The following is a 27,839-nucleotide window of genomic DNA, read 5'->3' on the forward strand; positions in this document are numbered from 1 at the left end:
AAATCCCTGCAGTGACACAACAACCCCAGAAGCCTAGGTCCTCTTTGACTGCCCCTCCCCTCTCCTCTTCTTAAACTCTTTTGTCGTCCTGGTAACTTTTCTGGAAGGAGGGGCGGGGGGTTCCTCAGTTTCAGCTTTTGCCCCAGACCCCCAAAAACTTTCTGTGGGGCCCTCACAATGGGATTCTGGCCTCTAGGTGCTAAGGCCAGACAAGTCCTAGTATGGGAACAGAGCAGGTACGAGGCAGGATAGGTCATGATTTGCAGAAAATTCACGTTGTTATAAACGTTATTTGTTTTTAATCAATTAACCCCGTGTTGTCCATTTCCCCCTCAAACAGTTTGGCTGTTGATCTGACCCAGGCAGTAAATTGCTCCACTTCTCTCAAATCCCTTGGCCTTGTCACCCACGTGGGGATGGGGTTTGCTGCTGTTTGGGAATGAGCTGGGGCTAGCGGTGTTCTGTTATGTGGTGGCGAGAGATGTACCTTCAGTGGGTGGCAGGGGGAGAGTCCGTGCTATGGTAGTTTGTGATTGTTTTGTGCCTATGTCCCTATGCTGCAGAAAAGATACTTTCAAAACCCCTCAGCTGCAGACTTAGAAGGAGCGTGGAGGCAGCCCCAAAGCAATGACGCCCCTCTGGCGGCAGCAGCAAACCCACCAAACAGCGGGGCTCTGGGGACGCAAAGGGGCATGGGCTAGGCAGCAGCCCTTTCCTGCGCCAGCAGCTCAGCGCTGGCTACAGACGGGGTGGGTGTGAAGCCTATTCCCGCTTTACTAAGTAGCTGACTCTCGGGCTGTGCAATCACTAGTGGGAGCTGGAGAGGGCAAGCGGAGGGGGAAAAAAATCTGCGGAGCCTCAGAGAACCCGGGAGGGAGGGAGGGAGGAGGGGGGCCGAGCCACGATCTCCAGCAGTAGCAGCAGCAGCAGCTGACCCAAGTTTGTGGCGCGGAGCTGGAGGCGGCATCGAGCAGCAGCTTGCACTGGGGCGCGCGGCGTCTGCTCCCGGGCTCGCGGACCAGGCTGCTGCAGAGGCGGGGACGGCGTTCATGAGCCCGGCAGCCGGTAAGCGAGCTCCGCGCTGGAGCGCCTCCGCTCCCCGCGGCGCGCGCTCCGGGGCTAGTGAGCCCCGGCTGGGGGGAGACGGCAAAGCCCGGCGGGGGCGGCTGGCTGCGGTGGGGGAGCCGCTGCACGCCCTGGGGGCGGGGAGGAGCAGGCAGCTTGCTCCGGAGCCGGCTGCGGTTTGCGTGCGGTACCTGTGCCGTGGCGAAGCAGAGTGGGGAGGATGCTGCCCAGCCGGAGCCGGGAACGTCGCTGGAGGCGCCTTGCCGCCAAGGAAAGGCAGCGGCGGCTCCCGGCGGTCTGGGGTGGGGCTGGGAGGGGAGGCGGAGAGCGGCTGCAGCAGAGGGAGGAGGTGGGACGGGGGAGGGGAGCGGAGCCCCCCTTGTGGTTGCCCGCCTGTGTCGGGGCGTTTTAAGGGGCCGGGAGGCGGGGGGGTGCCAGTTACTCGCTCCGGACGAAGTTCTGCAGCCTGAGCGCTGAACGCCGGCCCCAGACAGCCCCGGCAGAAGCGTCCGGCTTTGCACAGGTGCTGATGCGGCGCCCCGCTCTCAGCTGGCGCTGCAAACCAGACGGCTCCTAGCCTGGGCTCCAGACGTGCATTTAGGAGCCTCCCTGTAGGTCCCCCGGGGTTGGGAACTGTTGGCGGTTTGGGGTGTTTAAGTGGCTCCTAAGTGTGGCTTGCATGGGGGCCGTGTTGCGGGCAAAAGTGCCAGGGGGGGTCGCTGAGATCTTTGGGTGCCTAAGATCAAATCAGCTCCAAGGTCAGTATTTGGGACTTTGCGTCTTCGGCCCAGCGGCTGGTTTGGTAACTGGCGAAGACTTGGCGATTACGCCGTTTCTCCTCTCCTTCCCCCGTCCACTGTAATCTTCTTATCCTGTCACTCTTACCTTCATTGTATTAATAGCTTCCTAATTGCACGGTAACCGTGCCACAGAAAGGACCTGAAAGACTGCAGAAATGAATTGCACCTGTCCTCCTTATCCCCCCTCCCACGCTGTTTTGGTCAGGAGACCTGAATGCTGTATTTTTTATTAGTACTGGAGCATTGTCTGTCTGTGTGTTTCCAACCCGCCTCGAGCTGCCTCTTTGACTAAATCACATCAGTGATCGTGATTTTTGGCAGCTCCCAGGGACTTAGGAGGGAGAGCTTCCCCTTTAAACAGCATGAGCTGGACTGCTCTTGGAGGGACAACATTATTAAGGTGAAGAATGAATGACTCACTGTGCACTCAACCGTGCCTGTGAAAGAACACAGAGAGAAACATCTTTAAACTATCCAAAAACACCTACATAATAAACACATTAAAAACATATATAAACATATTAAAGTTGCAAAAACATCTGCAACGTTAGCAAAGAAGAATCGGCTGAAGAGAGCTCTCAACTCTCAACAATGCATAAGTGGCTGTTAAAGGATAGGATATTGGCTAAAAAATGTAGAAGTGAATTTAAGCAATTTATGTGGAACTACCATTGAAATCTTAAATCAACAGCTGGCTATTAATGGAATTCCTACATTTGTACTCACCAAATATACATACACTTTCTTAATTTTGCAGCTACACTGGTGAAATCTTCAATCCTTTTCGTTATTTTGAAAAAGCGATGGAAGTCTCATCTAGTGACCTTGAGTAACCATAAGCCAAAATATAGGTATAAAACATTTGTCCATGTCCAAGTTCTTGTTGCATTTGTATTACTTTAACATTTTCAGTGTTCATAGCTGTGGTCTAAATAAAAAAAGAATATTCAAAGATTTGTTATTAATTGTATATGGCAAAGAGTTCTTCTGATCCCTTTAGAAACATTTGCTATAGAGATGTTTATTGAAAATATTGCATTTGGGCTTCAAGAGCTTTAATGTCATTTGCTAAGTCATTGTAAAATCATGCAAAATAATTGCCTTCTATTCTGTAAGCTTGCCATTCTTGTAGTGATATTTTGAATGTAAAGCATACTTAAAATTACACAAAAGTTTAATTTACCATGATTCAAGACATATTTTTGCAATCATGCAAGTAGGGCTTTTTTTAGTTACATTTAACTTAGTGCAAGAAAATTTGATACAGTCTGTTATTTGTCTAATTTGAGAGGCTGATTAGTAAGCCACTGGATCCTTTCCTTGTGGTCCCATGTTACACAGTTTGATATGATCTCATTACTCATGTGTCAAAAGCTGTTGATGAATTTTTAATGATACTGAAATGTGCTTTTAAATCAAAATGTCTGTTTGTCAAAATAAAACTGGTTTTACTGAGGAAGATAATGGAGAATGCTGTGAATTTATGAAAAAAGTAATATCTGTCTCTCTCTTAAGAATACTGTCATAATTGTTTACTAATAGGTTTTGCCCTGTGTAAAAGGCTGACATAAACTGCTGATCCATCAATCACGTTACAGTGTTCAATTTTCTCAAGTTCTGTTGTGAAAACTTTCACAACTCATTGCTAAGTGACTGAAGAGCCAGATAAGAGGGTTTCTATTATAGCAGGAAAAGGCAGATAGTTAAAACTGTGTATTCAGAACAAATACGTACCTGCTGCACCCAGCCTTATTTCCTGACAAATGATCACATTGAACAACTTTTAAAGTTCATACAATAAAAAACAAAAAATTAAAATGACCCTAAACTAGTTATGGCTTGTGGAAAAGTCAAAGAATGCACAGACATGTTATACATTCAGATTAATTTGACTTAGTGCTTATTGCATTGTTGCTACTAGAAGGTAAAATTCCCCTCATGCAGAGGGCCAGCAAGAGGTCTGTGCACTACTTGTTTCCAACTTCTGTCCTGGTGCGTAGTCCCTCTGCCCAGGGGTGAGTTTCACCCAGAGGTTTGAAAAAAAAAATCTTTAGAATGCAATATATTCATTATTAGATGACTTGATGTATTTAAGTTATATGGCTCACCATATTTAAATTTTGTGTTATTAACAAGACCTTGCAATTATTTTAGGGTTAGGAATACAAAATAATAAAGTAAATTTTGGAGCTTGACCCTCTTCCCACATCTTTGTAACTCCATTGACTTCAGCTGAGCTACTGATTTACGCTTGTGTGAGAGGAGAATCAGGATTTCCGAGTCTGATTTTTGTAGATACTTCCACCATATGTAGAGCCCTAGTTGTAATATGATTCCCTTGTGTGGAACAGCTATGGAATAGGGCTCAGTCCTGCAGTGTGTTGAGTGCTGTGGCCCTGAGCGAGCAAAACACTTAAGAACGTGCTGAACTTCAAGCGTGTGAGTAGTCCAATTGGGGTTAATGGGTTTACTTATATACTTTAGAGTTAAGCGTGTACTTAAGTCCTTTGCTGGATGGAGGCCAGAGTGCCCACTATTTTGCCTGATTGAGCCATCAGATCTTGAAATTCAGTTACAAGAGGGTACTTACTTGATGGTAACATTAAAGGACAGATTCATGAAGGACAGGTCACAGAGCTACAGCTTTTTAGTCTGTTTGCTTCTGTACTGTTCCCTGTGCATTGTTTCCTAGAAAATGCAAAGAACAATGCGTAAGTGATCACATCCATTGCCAGGTGTGTGGAAACAGTGAGAGAGTTAGAAGAAAGCATGTTTTCAGGTGAGATATCTGAGTTACTATTAATGAGAAATAAGATTACTTTTTCATGCATGTTGTTTATAGACTTCCCCATTCCCTGACAGAACTAATGACTCACTACTTCCTAAAATAGATATGCAACTCTTAAATTGTAAGCTGTTTGGGGCTGGGACTCTTTTTATTGTGGCTACACAGTGCCCTAGTACAATAGGACTGGTGTGTCTAACCACTGCTATAATACAAAGAGTAATAAAAAACATTCTGCAGTACATGGTAGCCTTCAAATTGAAATAATCCTTGGATGCTTCTGAAGACCTCAATTAAACTTCTGAAAAGGTATTTTCTCTCTGTAATCAGGCAGCTCAAAGGGCAGAATATTGCACTAATCCACTTGGATAACACATTGCTATCATTATTCCACTTCAGGAGTTAGAAAATTTTGATATACCAATATTTGCCGCTTTTTAAAACTGAATTAATCTAGGTCTTTATTTCATGAAATGTCAAGCTTAAATTTGAATGGCAAATAAAACAGAAGTTTACTGCTGTAACATTTCATTTTCTACCCATGTTGCCTCATCCCTCAGTTCAGTTATAGGAATTTCCTGTTATATATAATTTAGTAGTGTCTTGTGACAGACTTCTGTCATCTGATCTCTTGAGCCCAACATGATTACAATGGAGATTGTTGCTAATGAGATTTGAATCTGAATATATTACCTTTTTTGTGATACTTTACACAGAATAACTAGGAAATATACCAATTTAGGAAATAGAATCTGAGACAATTAAAGGTTTAAGCAATAAAAAACATTTGAAGTGGCTCCTTAATTAATTAGCCATTAACTGAAATGGAGGGGAAATGAAAGAAAGATGGAGTGTATATATAAAATGTTTCCCCCCCAGTTTAGGGGCAATGTGTTTCTGTTTGTAGTCTGGATTAAAATATTTGAGGCCAAACACAGGGCCTAATCCTGCAGAGATTTACATAGGTTAGTAACTTTCTACATGTGAGTAGTTCCCTTGAGCTCAGAGAAACTACTCAGCGGAGGAAAGTTACACGCCAAAGCATTCACAAAGATTTGGGCCATATTTTGTACCTGTCAGCAAATGTAGAAAGGCTTGTTTTAGCATGTTCATAAACATACTTCCACCTATATATTTGTGACTCTGGACAGGTCATCTGCCTGGAATTATCTTTGGCTGTAATACAAACTGCTGACAGGAAATGAGTGATTCTGATCTAACTGTTAACACTTCTTAAAGTTGGATCTGAAACAGACTGACTTATCATACAGTAGCTCCTTTTTTGTATAGATAAACTACTAGTGTTGTGTTGTCAGACATAATATAAATATATTGGTCTTGATGGGCAAAACTTTGAAGGAGGTGATGGAAAACTCTTAATAAAAGTAGCAGTTCTAGTCCATTCGTATGCGAACTAGTTTCTATCCTGATACAAGTTCCAAAGCCTGCTTAACCCTGACAAGAACCACCTAGTCTTCATTCAAGCAATCTCTATCCCAGTGTGGCTTAAGGAGAAGAAATAGAATAAAAGATACAGGGTAAGATTTTCAAAGGCACGAAGGGGAGTTTGGTGCCCAACTCCCAATGAGCTTTCAAATATCTCTTATAAATAATACAGCACTTCATATCCACCTTGCCAAGTCTTCTGAATGTTTTGGAAAACACTGAAAATATAACAACAACTTGGTGTATGTTTACTTCTGCTCTTTCATGCGTTCAAATGCTGAGCTTGCATGTCCTCTGTCTAAAACTTCAGCACGTCATGAAGTTGTCAAGAAATGGTGGCTTCCTACAGGATTGTTAATTATTCTTTATGATCTGCTCGAGTTACTTTTAATTTTTGTGTGTGATATCTTTTTTTTTGTAAGTAGCTCTAGTATACTTTGTCAGTAGACTGTTATGTAGTGCTGCATGTTCTTCTACCACATTGCATTAGATCTCACTGACATATTAGCTTGGACTCCAATATTTACTTCCTCTAGTCCAACAATTTACTCCCTGTTTTATAACAGGTAAATAGTAAGCCTGACTTTTGATTCTGTTCTTAACTCCAAAAATCTGCAAGTATTTATGTACACATCATGAATTTTTCAATGAATTTGAAACCTTAAGGACATTAATAGGTAAATAGTCAGATTTAAGTGGTCAGATTCAGTAGTCAGATTCAAGATTTTACTGCTTCCTGTGAAGGAGCAACAAATACAATAATACCTTTATTATTTAGCACTCTGATTTTTAGGCTCTTCAGACTATGCAATACTGAATGCAGAAATATAGCTATTGATAACAAAGTGTTTTCATGTATTAAAAAAAAAAGAAAAAGAAATTGCACAACCACCTTTCACTTTTCAGGACTAGATAGGATTTCTGAATCATTACTTGGACCTAGCTTAACCAGTACATCTCCTTTATAAATTGTTACCCTGGAATATTTAAGGAATCAATCCATCCTGAAATATTTTAAGCTTAGAACATATAGAAAAGTTTTAGATTTAATACAGGCTGCAAACTTTATGTAGATTTTGGGGCTTTAGACATAGTAAGAAACAAATTCCAGAGATCCTGTTTCAGAAGTTTCCAAATGTAGAGCTTTCATGGTTCTTGATGCATTTTAAGCTTCTTGGGGGCTTCAGCTTCTCTGAACTATTTTCTTTAGTGGGCAGTTTTAGTTACTCTTCTGAGCAGTTTTGCATAGCTGAATACAGATGATTTAACAACATCCTCCTTTTTTATACACACACCTTGTTTTAAATGACTAGCAAAGTCAGTATGCTTCATAAAAGGAGGACCCACTCCTGTCCTACTAAAATTTGTGGAATCAAGCTAAAGACTCCCCCAACAGGAACAGAAGGAGCCAAAACAGGGACTACTGCATTGGGGATAGAGAGTAAAATGGGCCCAGCCAAAGCCACAGCTGTCACTCGCACCCTCTTGTAACCAGAACTGTGCAGGGGAGACCCCCAACTCTGGGGACAGTAGGAACTATGTGGTACCTCGCCCCCACTTTGGGGGAAAAACAGAAGAGAGGAACCAGATAGAGATTCCAGCTGGTCAGAGCAGAAATAGCCAAAGCAGGGACCAGGGATGCTCAGAGAATTTTATTTTTACAGTTTTGACTAGACTTTCTCTGCCCTGCGCTGATTGGTTGTTTGCTCCAGGCGTCTCTCTCCCTCACCCTCAGTGTCTTCACAGTTTCTTCACTCCACACCTGCCCCTTTATCCTGTATTCCCCTTCTTTTCAGTGTCCCCCCCTTCCCTTTTCTTTCCATCTCACTTATCCTCTCCTAACTAAACACTTGAAATGCCAATAATCTTGGAACTAACATGACATTTGGTGATATCACATTGTCCACTTTGCTTGTAGATTCTCCTTTGCCTACCCCTTGTCTATTTAGATTGTAAGCGCTTTGGCGTAGGAAATGTCTATACTCTGTGTTTGTATAGTGCCTAGCTCAATGGCACCCCATACTTGGTTGGCCTTTAGGCACTACCATAATAAATGTGGTGATTAATAATAATCATTACAGAGAGATCACTGTATCGCCTGTCAGTAGGCAATGCACATTGGATCTGCAAAGTAAAACTGTAGCGTTTGCTTTTCTTGCAAGGGCTTTAATTCTAACCAGTTATTTTTTTGCTAGTGATGAACTGAGGGAGTCTGACATCTCTGTTTCCGATCTCTTTATGATGGGGATTATCAGACACAATGTATCTCCTGTCACTCACTGGGCTGTGTGGAGAACTTGCACCATTTCATCTGGCTGAATATCCGAATCTCTTTGCAAAGAAACTAAGATTGCCTTTCTTGTAAGGAAAGTGATAAGAAGGTTGTCAAAGTCTGGAGCATCATGCACACCTACATTTGGGGTACCGTTTTCACCTTGCAGATATCTCATGGATGTTGAATGCTAAGCTTTTAGATGTGTAATTCATAATTTAAATTTTTCCAAAGCAGTTTCTCCTCAGTATTTTTGAATATCTCAGGGGGCCTCATATGACAAGATAAACCACTCAAGATTGTTCATGTCCTTACCGTGATGTCATTACATCCCTTGATGAGCAGGGTCAGGTGGAGCAATTCTGATCTCATGTCCACAGTGGAAATTGACTTGTAATTCTATTGAAATTACATGAAGATACACCAGTTTAAAAACTGAGATCAGAATCAGGCCCACAGAAAATAGGAGTTTGTGTCGCCACAGGATTGCTTAGTCTTACTTTGCTTTTTATTTGTTTTAAATAAAGATTTTAGCCATTCAGATTGCAAAGATGGCCTTCTCCCTTGTCTTGTTGAGTTTACACCTTGCTATTCTGAAACAGTAATGCAAAGAGAAGTGAAATTCTGTATTCTGTATTGACTTGGGATTTTTCATCGTGCTTACAAAACAGCTTGAAAGGTTCAAATTCTGTTCTCCTTTTTCCCATGAATAGTCCCATTGAAGTCAATGGAACTTCTCCCATGAGTAAAACGAGCAGGAAATTGTGGTTATACTCAGGAAAGTGCCAGTAAAAATGACATCTTGAGATTCCATATTTATTCTTTATCTAAGATTCCAGATCAAATTTGTTGAGTTTAACAGTCAAAACTCTGAAAATCAAGCAGTTTTCTTTGCCACTTACATCAGCACTGGTGGTAATGGTGCAGGACTGTAGTTGATAATTTTGTTGTTGCCAAGAGCTCCATAGTGTTGCAGTGACTGGTAATAGGTACATAGAGAGTAGCAGTACAGACCCCAGTTAACTGTTTCATTGCTGTTAGAGGTTAAGTGCTAACAGTAGTGAAACTTGTCTCTGGCAGTAAGGCAGGTCTGAGACAGTGACTAGAAGGGAGTAAGCTATGATATGCTACATATAAATTGTGTGATATTTTTATATCTAGGTGATCAGGTTTGGTTTTGTTTAAAGTTGTATCCAAGCATCACCTGGAAATGCCAGCTCAGTTGACAATTTCCCTGCAGAATGGTGAGCTTGTAAATGAAGGCTTGAACAGAAAAGGAGGACTTCTTTTCTTTTTGTCATGTCCTCATACATTGAACCAATTTATTTATAATTTTACAAGGAGAATTGCATTTCCTTCCATACCTAGTTTTTGGAGTGCCATATTTTAATATATGCCTTCTTTTTTGAAAGAACAGCAACTAAAACAGTGTTTCTTAACCTGGGGTTTTAGAGGGGTCGCAAGTGCAGAGCTGGTATTGGGGGTGGCAAGAAAGGTTCTGGAGCCACAGGGGCGCCATGAAACTAAGTTACATGCCTCAGCCCCGTGGGGGTGGGACTCAGGCTTCAGGGGTACAGTAGTTTGGAAAGGTTAAGAACCACTGAACTAAAATATAGGAAAATCTTGGTTCTCTTTCATAATCTTCATTTTTCTTTTGTTTAATTTTTTCAGTCCTGTGTATGAGATGGAGATTGATTGTTGACTTCCATGCAATTAATTTGACATTTGGAATTTTTTCATCAACATAATATACAGAGAAAATTCTTGTAATAGGTGTCCGGTTTATGGAAAAATGTATAAATAAAACTTAGGAACATTTTCTTCTCACGTGTCAAAATAAAATGCAGAGTAAGGCAGCTTTTTTAAATAATAAATTTAACTCTTTGTATGAATTGAACTTTGAACTTTATTGCCCTTAAATTTATTTTTTTAAAATAAAAATTTAAAAGCAGCGCAGTGTTTCTTTTGCTTAAGTGGAAATACAATATATGGAGACCTGTCAATGGTGAAATAATACTCTCAATTTGTACAACATCAAACCAGAGGCCGTGTATTTCAGTGAATGAAGTTGCTGGCTCATTTTTCAAAGATATTGAGTTAAATAATTTAAAATATATTTTAATTAATATTTATATTTAATTTTTTCTATGAATTGGATTTATAAATTCATTTATTCCTGCCACTTTTCTAAAAAGAAAACAAAATTTTGAAGGTGACCTAGAACATTTCAAATGCAAAAGCCAAGTCAAAAAGGGTAAGCCTAATAAAATATATTTGTAAAAGCATCCACATTAGAAAAGAGCCCTTTTATTCCCTGAAGCTATCTGCACTTTTGCACGTGCACAGCTTCACTGAAGACTACTGGTGAGTAAAATCATTTATGTATGTGTTTGCGGAATCAGTGTTTAATTAGGATTAACTTGATTTTCCCTTTCCAGATTAAGAGAACCCAGATCAATTAAAGATTACAAGGAGAGAGGACTAGTTGGTCCTAACTGTTGTGATTAATTTGCCAATTGAAAATAGCTCTTTTGATAGCTATTGCATATTCAATATGTCTGTCACTTCCTTTATGTGCCTTATCTTCTATTACTCTTTGTACAAGTATGGCGGAGGATTGGGCCCAAATTGTTCAAAAACTGCAGATGGAGATGTTTGAAAAACTGCATAGGAGAGAGACTACCAATGGACCAGAGGGTTTTTAATCATTTGATAGGCAACCCATTTGTTCAATGGAATATGCAGATTGTTTTCTTAAAAGAAATTGCTGTTGTTGAATATAACTATTAGTAGAAGTAATTTTGTTTCAGTAGTAGAGGAGTAGTAGAATATTTCTGCAGAATAAAAGTTCGAATGTTTTGCTTTGTGGCAATTAAGTTTAACTACAAAGAATTTCTTTTTTTTTTAAAAGGTTTTATGATCTCAGTTTACAAACAGAATGTGGATTAAATGGTGCTTCCTTTTACCCACATTAGAAGGTTCAACAAGGACAAGTGCAGAGTCCTCCACTTAGGAAGGAAGAATCCCATGCACAGCTATAGACTGGGGACCGACGAGCTGGGCAGCAGCTCTGCAGAAAAGGACCTGGGGGTAACGGTGGATAAAAAGCTGGATATGAGTCAGCAGTGTGCCCTGGTTGTCAAGAAGGCTAATGGCATATTGGGCTGCATTAGGAGGGGCATTGCCAGCAGGTCACGGGAAGTGATTATTCCCCTCTATTCGGCATTGGTGAGGCCGCATTTAGAATATTGTGTCCAGTTTTGGGCCCCCCACTACAAAAAGGATGTGGACAAGTTGGAGAGAGTGCAGCGGAGGGCAACCAAAATGATTAGGGGGCTGGAGCACAGGACTTATGAGGAGAGGCTGAGGGAACTGGGCTTGTTTAGTCTGCAAAAGAGAAGAGTGAGGGGGGATTTGATAGCAGCCTTTAACTACCTGAAAGGGGGTTCCAGGGAGGATGGGGCTAGGCTGTTCTCGGTGGTGGCAGATGACAGAACAAGGAGCAACGGTCTCAAGTTGCAGGGCAGGAGGTCTAGGTTGGACATTAGGAAAAAGTTTTTCACTAGGAGGGTGGTGAAGCACTCGAATGGGTTACTTAAGGAGGTGGTGGAATCTCCATCCTTAGAGGTTTTTAAGCTGAGGCTTGACAAAGCCCCGGTTGGGATGATATAGTTGAGGTTAGTCCTGCTTTGAGCAGGGGGTTGGACTAGATGACCTCCTGAGGTGCCTTCCAACTCTAATATTCTATGATTCTATGATTCTAAGTGCAGTTGCATTGTTAGTGAGAGAACATTGAACCAGTTTTAGCCTGTTTGTGTAAGTTTTAAGCCCACAAAGAAAAGATTATTTGTAGTCAGATATTTAAAAATCAGTTCTTCCTTTATGTGCTTGCAGAGTTTTAGATGAAGGCTCCTCTTTTCTGCTCCAAGAGATGATTCTTTTTCTCTCTCCCCCACTCAAGGGCACACATGTGCACCCCTCTTCTCCAGACAAAGCATAAACATTTTTACAAGCTACATCTTCCTTACCTAAATTGGTTCAAAACGTATGGTGCTTGTAGGCTGTGTGCGTATGCACATGTGAAAGATTGGACAGGACCAACATAATTGATCTTGCTTCAATGCAAGATGTGTTGTAAAGGCAGGATATTGTAACTGAGATAAGGTTAATTATCTGTATGGGTGACCAATTTGGTGATACAAATTTTTCTAAAAAAGACATTCATCTTCAGTTATAAATAACTTTCATGCCGGCATTTGTAGCCTGGGGGAATGTCATAAAGCACATACAAAACCCCCTTGATTCACTTTGTCAAGAGGCAGGTCTTACGTGCCAATACTGAATGTGGAATCCAGGCAGGACAGCCCTTAAGCCCATGTGCCATCTCATTGGCTTTGATGGGTCAGCACCAGATTGGGACCTAAAGGTCTCTTGCACCTTGGTTTCTGCCAGATGCGACCTATACCTTTTGTAAAGCATTTTGAGGTCCTTGGATGCAGAGTGATGCCTGAACCCAAGGAATTACTGTTAACAAACTGCTATGCATAGTGTGCAGATTCACAGTTATTTTCTATAGAGTTACATTTTCTTTATAAAACAAACAAACAAAAACAAACAAACAAAAAAACCCACAATGCATAATAATAAATGAGTACCTTATTGGGATGCGCTTATACATGAAAGTAATAGCTCAAGCAGTTCTGCTGAGTTCAGTGCAGTGGGACCACTTATGTAAATATGTATTTATCTATGTTGCAAGATTGGATCTTAATCCATCTTTGTCATCTCATTTATCTTTGGGAGAAGAAGAGAGATGAACGGATGTCCTTGTCATGGAGCTGAGTGTCATTGTCACTGCGGCGCACACACAAAAATTACAAACTGTCTAACTCTATGGTTTTTATTGGACACCCTTCACTGTAGTATATTTGAGTATTGTTTGTAGTAAATACATACCTTATGGCAGCAAACCTTCCTGGCATAGATAGTAATCTCCTGTTCCAAGTTTGCTTTGGTATAGGAGCAAAATAAGTTGCAATAGCTATACTAGCAAATGTATTTTTAGTGAGGATTCTGGCATCGATAGGAAATACACAGTGAACTCTAGCTGGATTTCTCTGTAAATACATTAGCCAACTATTAGCAGTACATGAGCTGTAATAGTATAAGCATATATTATTTATATTTTACAACAGTGGCAGAGGATTTTATCCAAACAGCAGTCAAAGCAGCAGCAGATCCATGTTGTGTATTAGAAGAAAATAATTGAGAATGAGTACATTTTAACTTACCTGCTTATGACTTTTTTCTGAGTCCTCCCACAGTATATGACACTTGAGATTTGTCTTTTTCCCCACTGCTCCCTCTCTGCAAGCAAGCAGGAGACAGAACATTCCTGAACTGTTGGATGAACTCCATCAATAATTTCCAATTTGTTTTCTCTGTTTCCAGCAAGATGAAGGTTATATTAAAAATAGAAAAGTAATACTTACAAATAAAAAAGAGATGGCGATCAAAGGAAACTAATCTGATTATTTTAAAGGAATTGTCAGAGAATAATACAAACTCACATTAGCAATGAGAAGTGTGCAGTTATTAGCCTGTCAAGATAATTGTCACTGTTGGCATCAAGTTGCTGACCTAAAAAAAGAATCTACAGAAATGAACAGCTTGACCATCTAAGTTGGAAGAGAATAAAGGTCTTAAACATTTATTAAATTTTGCTCAATACTATTAGCAAAGAAGGTCATGCTCTTCTTAAAAGCAAAGTAAGTTATTGTCAGGGCTATCATGTTTTGGGTGAAATTCACCCAGTTGTAGAGCACCACGCAGTGTTGCCATGTCATTTCAGATACAGTATTTTTCTTAGGGTCCCATGGAATGTCTGTGATTACGTGAGAATAAGCTTTCGTTTTAAAAAAAACGGTTGTGGAAAGAAGTTTGAAAAGGTGATCTGCGTACCGCCTAAAGACTCGGAAACCTGAAGGCAAATAAAAAGAGCCCCATGTGTATTACTGTTGTTTAAATCTCAGGCTGTATAAACCAACCTCATGATTTTTTGAGGCCTGTGTCATGATTATTGAACATTTGAGGTTGGCAGTACACTGTTACTTATTTTGAGGATTTAAGCCATGCACAGGCCTTTTACTGGCCCTCTGCAGAGGGGGTGGGATTTCATCCTTTGTGCCCACCTGACATTTTTTTAATGCACCCTGCCAGTTCATGCAATATGACTTGGAATGGTGTGCAAAAAAGGAGATTTATCACAAGCATCTGTCCAATCTAATGTTTTCATGCTGCTCTTGTACTTTCAGAATGGGTGCGTCTATTTGAAATATTTATCCCAATCTCATTTCTGCCCTTAGTAGCATTCAAACATGTTTATAAAACTCTTTTTGGTTTTGGCATCTCTTTCCTCTTATTACAAATTAAATTTAATACAGACAGCACTGCACAATTGCAGGTCTTGACCCTGTAACTGGATTTGTTCCTATGGGTCTTATCACCCACACCAATCCCCTTTGAAGTCAGTGGAGCTCTTCATGGGTCTGCCAGTGCAAACCTCATGATAAGATTGGGGCCTTTTTTATAGTTTTCTCAAGCCGTGTTCGAAAACTCTACAGAGCTAAGAAAAAGAGAGCTGACTGTATACAATATGGTTGACAAAAATCAGTAGTGTTAAGATAAAACACTAATTATTGAGGGAGAATTAAGTCAAGATACATTATAAGCTCTTCTGGCGATGGCCAAGGCTGTATTTTTGTTCTGTGTTTGTACAGCGACGGGTACAGGGGGGTCCTGGTCCATTACTGGGGTTCCTAAGTGCTACGGTAATACAAAATAATTAATAAAATGAGATATGAGGTGAGATATGAAAAGTCAAATGGAGAGAAGGATGGAAGAAGGCTCTTCCTTCAGCAGCTCCAGCATTCTGGGGAAAGCCTTTGTATTGACAGCATCTGGAGATTGGCACTGGGAGATAAGGTAGGGAAGGTCCAAGGAGAATTTACAAAGAAAGGCCTGATCCTGCCAAGCTGTATGTGTGTGTTTGACTTTGCTACCATGAATTGTCTCATTGAAATAACCAAGCTTCTTGTGGTGATAGATTAATTTCCATGAGGCTACCCTTGGTAGTAAAGTAAAACTCATGTGTAACGCTTTGCAGGCCTAGGGCCAGATAGGGTAGTTTTGAACCGTACCCTGAAATGAATCCTCAGAGTTTTCTGAAGATGAGTAGTGATGTTATTGTGCTGCTTTGTATGCGAAAGGTGAAGGATAAGTAGTAATCTGCAGAGACTAAAGTGCTGGAAAATGGCAGGCTTGAAGGAGTTACATGCCTTCACCTCCTTTTGCTTTGTGTATTGCATAAGGATTTCATCAGTGAGGCCAAGGTAATAGCAATGTGCAATGTTCTGGAAGCGGTAAAATATGGGGTATGGATGAATTTGTGGAAAAAAACAATAAAATTAATAGGGCACACAGAAGTCCTTGTTTCCATTCCTAACAACTTTCTGACCTAGTATAAACTTAGAAGTTTTGTGGGTAGAGCTGCACCATTATAGCTATATTGGCAAAAGCCTCCTGGTGTGCATTGGCAAAAAAAGTACTTTTGCTGGTGTAGCTTGTACTGGTTTGGTGAACAAAATAAGATAGAACAGCCAATGCTGTATAACTGCATCACCACTTTTGTTTCTGGTGTAGACCTGGCTTCTGTGTGACCAGTGGTAAACCGTTTTTTTGTTTTTCTTCCCCCCCAAACCATGAGAACCCACAGCCCCCATGTACTTCAGTGAGCAATATGAGTGCTGAACATATCTGAAAATGAGATTTTTTTCTTACCTCTTTTGCCTGGCTGCTTAATTGAGGTGTGTGAAATCCTTTGAGCTTGTTGCATGAAAGGCACTAGAAATCCAAAGTATTAAGTTCTTTGATAGGAGTGCAGAGAATCATATCATGTAATTATGCCAAAGAAAACATGGGAAAGGAGATTTGTCTTTCACTTCAGGGATCCCATCTTAATGCCTTGAAGCACCTTTCAGATAATGCAAGGACTGGTGATTGTATTTAGTACTGGGAAAGGATATTCTCACCTGCCCTTACAACTGGAAACAAAGCTATTGTGTAGAGGGTAAAACAGTACCAAGGAGACAGAAGAAAATCCATGAAGTTGAAGGAGGAACTTGGGATGTTGCTCCAGCTAATGTTAAATCAGCATTGTTCCAGTGAAATCAGTGAAACTACACTATTTTACACGAGCTGATGATCTGTCTCTTGGTCTTTTCAGAGAAAACAAATGTTTATTTGTAAGAACATCCTATTTCTAACAAATGTTATCCAGCTACATAATGAGAGGGGATGCAGAGAAGTGAGAGGAGCGACCAAAGCCAATAAGCAGGATAATTAGTGGCATCTTTTCTGTGGATGTTAGAACTTATCTCGCAGTGATTGAGCAGCTGCTTTAAAATGGATTTTGTAACTGCTTATTCTCTGTGGGATGTCATACCATCAAATACTATCCACAGAGGGAAAAGGCGGGTTGGATTACATGGGAAGCCCCGCAGAGCAACTCAGTCTTGTCTAAGCAGCATAGTCGAATCCGTACATTTCCAAGAGTCATTACACTGTGTGTAGCACAGTTAAAATGTGGGAGGAACCTGATCTACAGGGTCATAGGTTGGAAGCCACCTATATCCGAAAATGAGAGGATGGCTTTTCTCTCTCAAGTTAATACCACTGGAGGCAACACTAGCTTGCTTTACGCATCTGCAGAACATATCAGATAGGCAAATCCTTACATCCATTGGCAATGTATGAGGGAAGAAGTTGTATTGATGGTGGGAGGAATATGTTGTTGGTCAGGAACACAGATGCATGTGTGAAGTAATTCATCTCAGAGATTTTGATCCATTCTCCCCTGCAGCCTTTCTGCCCACACACAGTTTTCTGGCCTTGGTTACTGCCCTTTCAATCAGATAGCCTTCTGTACAGAATGAAGAGCATGATATAAGACAATTTCTGAACATATTGATATTGCAGACTCTTCTGTGCAAGTATCTGCCTTCTATGTGTCTGTCTCAAGGGGAGAAAGGATATGTCTCCGAATCTGGCATGTTATTGTCTGTCCTTTTCCCTTTTCTATTGGCTTCAGGTAAGGATTAAATTAAAGATGTTTGTATCACAAATCCAGAGGAGAGGGGGAGGAAAGCATCACGTGTCTCCAAAAATAGGATTGTAGAATCTTGATTTATGCAGATTTTTGCTCCTTATCTTTTAAAAAATTAAAAGTGGTGGTTTTGCATTTATTTTGCCTCCTTTTTGTCTGAGGAAGGTAGGTTAACCCTAGCTCTAGTGTAAGCAGTAGAGATGTTAATATTAACAACAAGTATTTAGTTGCATGACATGATCGGTTTACACTCTTGCAGAACCATAATTAAAATTTTATTGAACTGTGTAAACCAACATCCAGTTTGGATTTGTAACTGGATAAACATCTGTTCCAAATGTTGCTGCAGTTAGAAACTGGTACAAATTTATGTGTAAAGTTCCTCTTGACTGGCTGGTTTCAGTACCATTTTTGTAGGAAATGCTTAGCACCTCGGAGGGGTCAAGCCCTTGGTTTTCACTGCAATGGAGGTAAATCATTTGGTCAGTGCAAACAAGCTTTTTATGTTGGATCTGCTAAGACCAATTATAAACCGTAACATGTGCTGTTGCATGCTAGAGTACACGCCATTAAAATACAGACCAACATGGCTTGACAATATCAGAAAACTCAAGAAGTGTCAAAGTTTAAATGCATCAACTTCCTTCTCTGATATTTGTGCCATAACACTTGCAAATGGATATAATTTTTTTTAAAGTGAAACCAAAGCTGTTTGTATGCCTGAGTTATTTGGAATTTCCATAATTGCTGTATTGACAGTTCTTTTCAGTTCTGCCTTGAGCTGGAAATACTCCTTATCTGTCTGTGTTTTTTAACATTTTTGGCTGTTGAGTGACAATTACAAAGCCTGTTACTGCAGCCTGCTTTGTGTATTGAGGTCTCAAGTAATCTTACACAAATGCATCAAACCCACAAGGAAATAAAGTAGGGTTAGCTGCATGGATTTATCATATGATAAGAGCAAAATGTAGGAGCAGCCAAGAACACTGCATGCTTTTCTGGTTCAGTATACATGATGATCTGATATAAACCAGTTGGGTTAAATTGAAAGACTGATCTAAGTACTAGTATGTTTCCTGTATCATGTGACTTATGGGATGCAGGTGATCTACTACTTACAACACAGGCCTGGGTGTCAGGACTCCAAGCTTCTGTTCACTCTTCCACTGACTTTAGCCTGATTTCAAAGATGCTAAGGACTCATCCAAATCTACGGGAGCTGTGGGTGCCCAACATCTTTGAAAAGCTAGGCCCCTAAACTGGCTGTTCTCAGTTTCCTCATCAATAAAATGGGTATAAAATACCCACATTTGTACAGCATTTTGTGCTGAGTCTGCACAAGAGGCCTGGGAATGGAATGGCAAGGATGTTATGGATTTGACTGAGGTGCACTGCCAGAATTGCACAGGGGAAGAAGGTATCATGTATTAGACCTTCACCACAGTTGGCTCAAGCCAACACTTCACATTAAAGAGACACTGTCTGTGACCCATCTGTGCCTAGGGTAGCCACCTGAAAATGCCAAGGTCAGGACAGGCTGTAAAAGGAGAGCAGATTCTCCCAGCACTGGTGGATAGCACTGAAGTCAGACTTCCCAACCAGCCACAAACTGCTTCTGATTCCCCACGCTGGTTATCAAGAAGCCGATATACAAATACACACAGCCCCCTTTAGTACATTTCAGTCTCTGGCTCCCAATCCAGTAAAGGTCCAGTAAAGAGACCAGTTATTTAAACTCTATGCTCTTTACCAAAAAGGTTTCTCCTGACCCCAAAGGGTCAGCCACAGTACCAGATCAATATAAGTTTGGATCTCACTCAAAATACCACACTGCCAGCCAATCCTTTAGTAAATAAAACTAAAGATTTATTATAAAAGAAAAGAAACAAACTATAAGAGAAATGTTAAAGGATTAAAGCAATCGGACACATACAATTGATTTGAAAGTCCATATATATCAGGTTTCTAGTAGAATTGTGGAGTTTGCAGGCTTGTATAGTCCCTCTGGTATACATCCAGTACCTGGATGGGTCTCAGTCATTTGTTTCACAGCTTCAGTTCAGTTGTAGATGAAATGATCCAGAGGTAGGTAAAGACTAAAAGACAAAATGGATCCCGGGCAGCTACCTTTTATGTCGTTTGGTCTATGTCATGCTGTTTGTTCAATTTTACAGGAACCAAAATGGAGTCCAGAGTCACATGAGTAAGTCCTGGTGACTCATCAGGTATATCCCTGGCCTCTTTCCCTGGCCCCTTGTACCTGTGGATCTCTTAATGGGGAATTAATGCAGGCTGTTGTTCTGCAGCCATCCTGTCTGGGGTGTGACCCAGACACAGCACAATTTGAAATACAGATATATCAAACATATCCATAACTTTCATTACACATATAACACATGGATATAAACATTATCATCTTACTTAGCACATTATAGCCTTTCTAACAGTACCTGACATGGCAGATCTCACATGAATTACTATGATTTTGACATATTGGTGTTAAATAACATCATAAATGCCCCCCCCCTCCCCCCGATCCAGCCAGCGTGACACTGTCAATTTAAATATGGCCCGAAACCAAGTTTTTAAAAAAACGGGCTTGTATAAAGCCTAAGAATAATAGAAATGTTTCCACAACTTAAAAAAGAAACAAACAGTAAAAGCAGTTGTTTTAATTTTTTCACAGTAGTATTTGAAACACAAACATTGCAACACCTAAGAACCTAAAAGTGAATTGACACTATCCAAACTGGGAGAAATGCAAAAAGCAAACAAAGAGCACAGTGACAAGTAAACCTGATTTTTAAAATTTCTTTCAGTTTCAGTGACTTAAGGTGTTGGTACTGTAAGGAAAGACATTCTTATACAACATAAAAAGAAGACAGTGGCAACTTTAAATTCACTTTCAAGTGAGAAATAAACAAACTAAATTTAACCTACGTATACAATTTAAATATTTTCTAGAATCTGGAGAAAAATCTTCCAAAATGTCTGATACATTCTGCTGTGAGCCACATCTGTGCAAATTCACTGAAGTCCATACATGTGAGCAGAATTTGGTTTCTGACTTTTTTTGATCTTAAGCTTAGCTTGTGATTATTTTTTAAATTAATTTTAAGGACATTGCTAGTAGAGCTGGTTAGAGAATGGGCTTTTTTTTTCCTGTGGAAATTATGGAGGCAGAGGGAATGGGGGGAACATTTTGTGTTTTCTCAGTTCTATCTTCGAGTGATTGCTCATGTCCATTCCAATATAGGTGAGTGCACGCCACAGTGCACGGTTCCCGGAACTTTTTCCCCTTAGCAGCCCCCGTAGGGCCGGCTCTGGTGCCCCCTGGAGTGCCGCGCCCATGCCGCAGCACATGAGGCACTGCCGGCCCTACGCACCCTCAGTCTCTTCTTTCCGCCCGTGACGGTCGGATGGAACTAGCACTTGCTCCCTGCAAGTGCCATTCCCCTTCTTTTATCTCTTTGTTAATCCAAGTACCTAGTTAGTTTAAGTAGTTGTTAAGTGTTGTAGCTTAGGAGAAGTCCCTGAGGGACTTAAGGTGGCTGGGCTATGTCCGGGCCGCCTGGGTTTAACCCCCCCCATGCTCTCCCCCCACTCGGTGCCTTAAGTGCCTGGGGGGAGAGCAGACAAGAGTAAGGCTTTAAAACAGTGAGCAAGTGCTGCTATGAGCAGGTGAATGTGCCGCTGCCGGGTGTCTTCACAGCGCATTCACCCAGAGCTAAGGCCTCCTCTGCGGCCTTCCTGGAGAGAGTGCCCCTGCAGGACATCTGCAAAGCAGCCACCTGGTTGTCGGTGCACACCTTCATGTCCCACTACGCCATTGTTCAGCAGGCGAGAGAGGACGTAGGATTCGGCAGAGCCGTGCTGAGGGCAGCTCACCGGTAACTCCTACCCACCTCCGAGGTATTGCTATTTAATCACCTATATTGGAATGGATATGAGCAATCACTCGAAGATAGAAAACAAGGTTACTTACCAGTAACTGTTGTTCTTCGAGATGTGTTGCTCATATCCATTCCACACCCGCCCTCCGTCCCCGCTGTCGGAGTTGGCAGAAAGAAGGGACTGAGGGTGTGTAGGGCCGGCAGTGCCTCATGTGCTGCGGCATGGGCGCGGCACTCCAGGGGGCACCAGAGCCGGCCCTACGGGGGCTGCTAAGGGGAAAAAAGTTCCGGGAACCGTGCACTGTGGTGTGCACTCACCTATATTGGAATGGATATGAGCAACACATCTCGAAGAACAACAGTTACTGGTAAGTAACCTTGTTTTTTCCACAGAAAAGATTTGCTTTCCAATAAAATCTTTACCGATTTTTTTTTTTTTGTGGCTGAAATCCTAAATATTTCAATTAGGAAATGATGGCTCATGGTGGGAGTTGTAGTTTAGATATCTCATGCTCCTGTTCTGCTCTGTATGCTGGACTACTCCCATGATCCACCACAAGCTCTCCTCATGGGGAGTAGGAGAGGCATTTGCCTAATGGTTGTCCCTGGCCATGATTCACCTATACTGATGCAGAGAGGTATAGGGTATACCATCACTACCCTGTGGTCAGGTGGTTGGGGAGCAGAGGGTGCTGAAAGGACTCACTGGATCTTTTTTACACTACAAAATTTACCCACCGATGACAATATTGGAGGAGCTTTGGAGATTTAAATGTGTTTGTTCAGGTTTAAGACCTGCTCCCACTAAAGTTAACAGTAAGTCTCCCTTTGTGTTCAGCAGGACAAGGACAGGGCCTTTAATGTAACTAGAGTTCTAGAAATACTGGGCCAAAGAGTTGGAAGGTGGTCTCTGAATGGAGACAGTAGGTGATTTTTTTTTTCAGGTCAAAATGACCCTACCAAAAGAAGGGATGACCTCACAAGGTGGAAGGTCATTGCATCTTGCTCCAATTTTTCTCTGAAGACCTTGATTTCCCAGAAATATGACGACAATATCAGATGATGAAAATGCAGATTTAGATTATTCATGAGAGATGGTGTCTCCAGTTGACGAATAAACATCAAAATAATCAAAACTGCTATGGTGGATGGTATAATCTCATATTGCTGTACATTATCTAATCCACTTCTCTGATACTGCAAGAATACCCCTATTGTGTATTTCCTAATGCTTTGTCCAGCATGTCTTTAAAAAAAAAGTCTAAAATTACACTGCTTGCACAATTTGTCTTGGGCAGTGACTTCCACAGAGACAAACAGAGTACACTTACATTTACTTTACATTAATTATATTACTCCTGGTTATATCTCCCTTTGTATCACTCTCTACCCAGCCACACCAGTGAGTCAGAATGCACAGAAATGTTGATAGAAATGATGGTAGAAATGGAAGAAGTGTTTGTTACCCCAACAGAGATGCAAAGATACAGAGAACCCAATCCCCCATAGATGCTGTGGGAATCCGTTACATTTTGATCACTAAATCTTCACATTGAAAAATGCTATTATTTAACAGGAAAGCCCTACCTGTTTGTTTCCAGTTGGCTTTAATGTTGTTTGGAAAGCATCCCCTTGTTTCTACATGGATTGAGAGATAGAAGAGATTGTATTAAATAGAGCCTTGGATTCCTCCCATTCCCAGCCTGCCTTGCTAAAAGGTAATTAGTAGTTAGCCGTCCCCCTGCCTGCTCCCCTTCACTTTCATTTGGCAAAGCCTGTTCTGCATGATTCACTCAATTCATTTTTGAGGTGGAAACAAACTTCCCAGGAGATATTTCCCAGTTTGTCCTCAATAGAAATGTCAACCTGTGGGTTAAAGAGGAGCCCTGATTTTTCCGCTCCTCCTCTCAGGAAGCCCCTTGGGACCTTAACAGTAATTGTGGAGAATAAGTAGAGGTTTTTGAGGAACTTGGAATTTTCTTCTCTGGGACCCCTTTCTGTTCTTCATGAGTTTACTCTGTTACACACCCTAAAAATTCTCTCTTTCTTGTTGCTTGTACTCTTCAGATATTTGAAGACAATTGTTGACGCCTGTAGCTATCTCTTACTCAAGCTGTACATATTTAACTTTTAATCTTTCCTCATAAATCTGTTCCTTTAGCCCTTTAAGCATATTGGTGGTTATTCTCTGAATTGTCTCCAATTGTTCTTGCCATTCTGTATGAGGATGTTCATCTGGTACTGCTCAGGGCTTTTTTGCCTGGATTTGTTGAGATGGCGTCTTAAAAAAAAGATGATCTATAATGGATTGATCAGCCACACTGTTTATAATTCTGGAATAAACATGAACAGATAGCCAGAGATATTAGAGTGTTTTGGTATTGCCAAAAGAAATTCCAAGTACTTCTTGATTAATTCCTATACTTAAATACAGTAATCCTGTATATAGATATTTCTAGAATGAGAATATGTTTCGCTCTTCTCCCACAAAACTTAATATTGGTTCTGGGAGCTCTGCTTAAATTTCTTTCCTCTGCAGAAAGTGCCTTCCTGTTTTGTGTGGGACAGTGCTTCAGTGACAGAAGGAGGTTTATAAGAACTTTGTCTCAGACATCAGAGGTGTGAATTTTGGATTTTATTGCAGTAGAGATAGAAGAGTGCTTTTTAATTTAATATTGGTTGATTTTTATTGCAATGTTATGGCTTTGTTTGCTATTAAAATGACAAGATTTATGTTGACTCTTAGTCCTTTTAACTTTGCAGATTACTCTGAGAACAGTACTGTACAAGTTCTAGGCTCAGGGAGTTTGTTGAATGGTCATACTGCTCAATGATTTTCTTAGATGCTTCCCGTATAATTTAGATGCCAGTTCCTAGTCAGAAAAACCCTGTTTAGCAGCTGCTAAATACAGAGTCTCTTTTTCAAGAACTTGTGCATGGTGTGTATTGAAACTAATGAGAGTGATGCATGAGTATCAAAGGGAAAATTGAGTGCTATACTTGGTAAATGTTGTTTAATGTTGGTGTGGGTATGAGTGGTCCCATATTGCCCTGAAAGGGGCTTAATTACTTCTTTAGAATGTTTATCGCTGTTTGGGTTATCCTGCTGTATGACTTTCTGTGGGGGTTTTATGTTCTGCTGGGGAAAAAAATCTATAAAGGGAAAAGATTTTTAAGAATGTCTGAGGTGAAAGTGTATCTTGATTTTGTTGTTTTAAGTGTTCATTTAAGAACCCCATTTAGTCTACTACAAAACACTGCAAGATATTTATATTTATATGATTAAAAACAAATAACACCCACCAACCAAGAATTAAGACTGTAATTTTGTTTGGCAGGCTCAAAATTTGACTACTTATTATCCACACCCTTACTCACTGATATTTTGCCTTACTCAGTTTGCAAAGGCCATATAACTCTTTATAGTACAGTAGTATGGCAGTTTGCATCTTGAAATGCCATTTAAAAAAATATTCATGACACTCTAACTCCCCAGGCTATCAGCAAATGATTAATATTGTGGTCGTAATGTGCTCCGTTGTTGAGTGCTTTGTATTGCTCAAATCTTCCAACACAGCAGTCAATTAAATAGTCAGTTTTGTTTGAAACAAACCAGTCTGCCCACTGTGTTTTCAAACCGTTCCTTTTTCTAAGAGTCAATCAGTGACATTAAAAATTACTGCATCAGAAAACCTGCTGTTGCTGTCTGTGAAAGTGCAGCGATGGGGGTGGAGGCTTGGGGTGCCACGAGTATGCCAGAGTTGCCACCCTTGTATGGGTGGCCTCAGAACCACTGAGGAGAAAAATACATGTTTAGAAATGAATCCTCCCACTTCAATTAAAGGCCTGTAAAAACCTGCAGTCTACATTTCTGAGGCCTCCAATGAGTTCTCCAGCAAAATCAGGGGAGATTGCACTTGATCAGCCAAATATTGCTAAAGTTTAACAAAAAAAAAAAAAAAAAAAAAGGGGGGGGGGGGGGGCTTAGAATATAACAAACCTCTCTGCTAACCCTTTCTTCCAGTTATATAAGGATTCTTTATACACCGTAAGGGGGGAGGGGGGGAAATGCAATAACTCATTTACTACCCCCTTTTTTCAGGTTACCTTTTAAGTATGTAAGGTCCTGCCCATTTATTATTATTGATATGGAGAATGGGGAATGTAGTAAATTAAATATTTTCCCATTCAGAGTTAGAGTTTGGGAATAATTTCCCTATCAAAGCTATTGAATATATTCACATATTTAATTCTGAGTGTTTGCAAGCAAAGATGTAGTACCAGTGTGAAATGATATCTCATGTTACAAAACATAAAAAGCATCCTACAAACATTTCAATTTTTAATTGTGGTATAATAATTGTTCAGCCCATATCTTTACGTATGATTATTTTTGGTTAATTTTAAATAAAAAGAGAAATTATGAACTTGTAACTCCATGTGAAGAGAGGTTTGGTAAGACCGTTTGTACAAAAATTCTCCCTTTGGCTTCAGAAAAATACTTAGCCCCAGGAAAGTATTGTTTGATTTTTCTCATTTACGTTATCTCATTTATATGGTTCCTATATGTGAAATGCTTACTTTGGCCGTGCAATTTGTAGAATGCAGATGTTTCTGCTGGGTTTAAACACCAATATACCTCCACCAACCAGATGCCATGTTCCAAGGCTCATTAGAGCAGTTATGCAGCTTATATGAAGAATAGGAAACCTTCAGCCCACATTTTAAAGTAGTTACCATCCCTGTGCAGCAGTAGCATGGTTACAATGATCCTGCCCCACACTTCCAGTGCCCCCCCATGCTCGGTGGTATTGTTTTCCCCTAAACGTTCTTATGTTCCTAAAGGGTTTGGAATTTTGCAAAGTTGATGTAATTTGTGTAGATACAGAACAAAATTTAAAGTTTTGGGTCTGTGAAAGCCCATACAGCTTTGTGGGTTTGACCACCTGTGAAACCCCACTATTTTAAGATGAACTCTATACAAAGAATTTTTAATTCAGGAAGAGAGAGAGAGAGAGAAAAAAAAAAAAAAAAAAAAACTAAAGTGGAGGAAAGACTATGATCCTAAAGCAACTCTTTGTTCAGAGGTGCTCAGAGGTATACAGCATATGAAATCACTGGGGCTAATTCTGAATTTACTTGCACTCTCTTCGCATTGGGTGATATCCTGATTCCTGATACCATTGAAGTCAATGGCAAAACTCCTATTGCTTTCAGTGGAGTCGGGAGTTCACTCATGGTCTTCTGTGACGTTATTCTAGTTTTATATTGTTGTAACTAAGAGCAGAAATTGGGGCCCATTATATGCAAAAAGTGTTACCTTTTCATTACTTCTTTTTAGTAGTTGTGAACGTTGACATTGATTTGGAAAAGGAGAGATTTAAACATATTTAGCGTTCCATTCCCTGGGAAACATCATCTGAGTTTAGCATTGGTACTGGCATTGATGCTGTTTAGCATTGAGTTGAGCATTGATACTGCGTCTTTGCATCTTACTGAGTTTAGCATTGATAGTGCATCTTAGTGCCCACCAGCTTTGGCATCTTCTTTTCTATTCTTCTTAAGTATGCTTTCAGAAATGATCAGTCTGGAGTACTAATTGAATCGAGGATGGACAGCAACTTTTTTAACATCAAAACAGTTCAAAAGGGGAATGCTGCTTGCCAGAAGGCAAGAGGCAAGACGTTCCAGTAACCATCACAGGCGGAAAGAAGGAACTGAGGGCCCGCAGGGTCGGCGGTGCCTCATATACCGCGGCATGAGCGTGATACTCCAGGGGGTGCCTAAGCCGACCCTACGGGGTATGCTAAGGGGAAAAAAGTTCCGACAACCAGTGCACGGTGGCTTGCACTCACTTATATTGGAATGGATATGAGCAACACATCTTGAAGAACAACAGTTATTGGTAAGTAACCCTGTTTTTTTTTTTTTTTTTTTTTAAGGAAGGGAGTGGGAGATATTTGGTCAGATTGTGCCCTGGGTTAGTGTTTGGGAATATTTTGTGGAGGGATGCACCAAATTAAGCAGATATGATAAATATTCACCCTTTACACCAATGAGGTCACCCAGCTTTGGCATTCAGTTTCCATTCCTAAGGTAACTGTGATTAGAAACTAACTGCTTCCCATCTGGGTAAAGACAATGATAATGAGAGAAGGAAAGAAAAACCTCTCTGTGTCATAGACTGCTATTGGCATTGCTGTGCTGCAGCTCCCCACACATTATGCTACTGCTTTACTCTTTCCCTGACAGACAAGGCCAACATCACTCTTCACATATGTTTTTACTTATTGACTGGCGTTCCGCAGATTTAGCTGCTGCAGCCCACTGCATGAGAACTTTTATAGTGACATTTGCTTGTCAGTGAGAGTGCTGGTGTGGGGAATGGGAATGAGGCAGCTGGTAGTCCATGGCT

The 27,839-nt window shown here is 40.8% G+C and overlaps 1 protein-coding gene across 1 annotated transcript in view; it reads left to right on the forward strand.

Moving 5' to 3' along the window:
- The first annotated feature begins 928 nt into the window (after nucleotides 1–928).
- Nucleotides 929–27,839, forward strand: part of BMPR1B (bone morphogenetic protein receptor type 1B) — a 376,117-nt gene continuing 349,206 nt past the window's right edge. Inside the window, exon 1 of the mRNA XM_067557217.1 lies at nucleotides 929–1,065. The gene's annotated coding sequence lies outside the window, so the exon portion shown is untranslated. The remainder of the gene's footprint in view (nucleotides 1,066–27,839) is intronic.

The sequence above is a fragment of the Emydura macquarii genome, unplaced genomic scaffold (genome assembly GCF_026122565.2).
Source record: "Emydura macquarii macquarii isolate MOO-44397 ecotype Brisbane River unplaced genomic scaffold, CSIRO-AGI_Emac_v2 contig_1790, whole genome shotgun sequence".
Taxonomy (NCBI): Eukaryota; Metazoa; Chordata; order Testudines; family Chelidae; genus Emydura; species Emydura macquarii.